At 40.1% G+C, this 2,189-nt stretch overlaps 1 non-coding gene across 1 annotated transcript; it reads left to right on the forward strand.

Moving 5' to 3' along the window:
* Positions 1-1,839: 1,839 nt before the first annotated feature.
* On the forward strand, positions 1,840-1,914 carry Trnas-cga (transfer RNA serine (anticodon CGA)). The gene has a single exon. It is a non-coding gene; the product is annotated as a tRNA-Ser (tRNA).
* Positions 1,915-2,189: the final 275 nt, after the last annotated feature.

Genomic DNA, 2,189 nt, shown 5'->3' on the forward strand with positions numbered 1-2,189 from the left:
ACAGCTATTTGCTAGTATCTACATAAAGTCGTTCAGTTGTCTTCTGAAAACGAAGCGCTTGCCATAATATCTCAGAATGTTGACACGGAGTTTAAATATGACAAGAAAGTTCACCTGCAATTAACTTCCAAGCAAAGTCGTTTAATATACCCAGACTTACACTATTTTTTTTAGTACTGCAGTCGCTTTATATCAACGATACGAGAACCGACAAAACGCAAGATTTCCTTCATCTTGACGCAAATTTGTGTAGCGCGCTCTAACATTGATGTGCGCTGCAAGAAGTTTCCCGAGCGTCTCCTACAGAGACAGAACTGTAACACAAGCACTGCATATTGCTTGCTGTTGTAGGTAACCAATCAGAACAGCTCCAGCCCTCAAATACGCGCCGTAATCCCTATGCCATTCAACACAACCACAGAAATAGTTTATAAAAGAAGTTTTGAATTTACGAAACCAAATTTAAGTAAAATAAAGTACGCATTATCTCCAGAAATGAATTACTAATTGATTTAACTCCAAACTACTCTTCTGGCTGCGTTTATACAAAAGCATGCACACTAGGAGAAACGTTACATGATTCATGATTGCGCAAAACTTTCTCCACACATACATTTTCCATAGTTTTTAATAAAATAAAACTTCCGCATTTTACGTATGCTCAGCATAAACTCTCTCACTCTCTCCACAACATTCACACAAGAGAATATAATTAAATAATAATTTTCATAGTTGTTACTATTACGTCAGCAGCTATTTTAATGAAAATAAAGAAAAGTCTAGAAAATGTCATAACCTTTTTAGTTACAGTTTCAACGAATACTACAGATGCCTATATTACAATTACTAGCTCAGTTTCGCAATATCGTAAGAGTTGTTATGAGTTTTAGGTAAAAATTTATACCTCGAAAAGTAATGAGGATACTGAACTGAGATTTTTACAGTATTTTTGTATTATTGATAGAAGTCTGTATATGAAAAAGATCGAATAAAAGTTAATACTATTTATGTAGATTCATAGGGAGTGTGCATGACAGACCGTACACAAGCCAAGCCAGCTCATGCTGCCCGAGCTGCCGGGAACAACGGCGCTGATTTGAGGACAAGAAAACAAAAATCTTCTCTCCTATCGGCTTAATGGCAAGACACACTTCAAGATCGCATACTTCAATGCACGGTCGAAAGACTCAGAATAATTTGATACGTTACTGCCATACAACTAAAGCTGATGGAAAGCTTAGAGTGGTGGTGCCAACGGAACTAATTTGGTATATATTTAAATATTTTCATGAATGCCCGGTGGGTGTTCTTCTTGCTTATTAAGGAATGCGGAAAAATATTCACAGGAAGTTTATTTTGAAGGTAAAGGGTAAAGACAAAAAGGACACAGTAAAGAATTGTCAGATTTTTGCGGTGAGTAAACCAGCACTAAACACTAAGGTCGATTTCTTGGCATCACTTCCAGTAGGGGCACCATACAGAAAGTGATATGTGGACTTTGTACGACGGTTGTTTGGAACTCACAGTCGTCACAAGTATATTTTTATCTGTTGTCTAGACCTTTTCCAGATTCGCCTGATTGTTTTCCCACTAGGGGCGCTACTCCACAAGCAGCAGGGCAGGGTCTGAAACAAATATTTGCTGTCTCCAGAATGAGATTTTCACTCTGCAGCGGACTCTGGAAACATCCCCCAGGCTGTAGCTAAGCCATGTCTCCGCAATATCCTTTCTTTCAGGAGTGCTAGTTCTGCAAGGTTCGCATGAGAGCTTCTGTAAAGTTTGGAAGGTAGGAGGCGAGGAACTGGCGGAAGTAAAGCTGTGAGTAGCGGGCGTGAGTCGTGCTTCGGTGGCTCAGTTGGTAGAGCACTTGCCCGCGAAAGGCAAAGGTCCCGAGTTCGAGTCTCGGTCGGGCACACAGTTTTAATCTGCCAGGAAGTTTTAAATATTTGCTGTGTTTGGGCCTAGTAAGACTACCATTACCAATAAGGCTACTTCCTTTTGCGTCTACTTATTCGGTAAATTTTGTTTTAGTTTGGACTCCCTACTACCCAAACCCAACATATGACGGAAGAGTTAGAGCCTTCGAGCAGCATTGCTCGCTTATCATCAATACAGTCAAGGTGGGATCAGTGGTTGCAAGGTCTGTTTCTGCTTTAAACACAGCAAGGCAACTCTTGCTCAGCTGCTTT

This window comes from Schistocerca gregaria, chromosome 5, assembly GCF_023897955.1.
Source record: "Schistocerca gregaria isolate iqSchGreg1 chromosome 5, iqSchGreg1.2, whole genome shotgun sequence".
Taxonomy (NCBI): domain Eukaryota; kingdom Metazoa; phylum Arthropoda; class Insecta; order Orthoptera; family Acrididae; genus Schistocerca; species Schistocerca gregaria.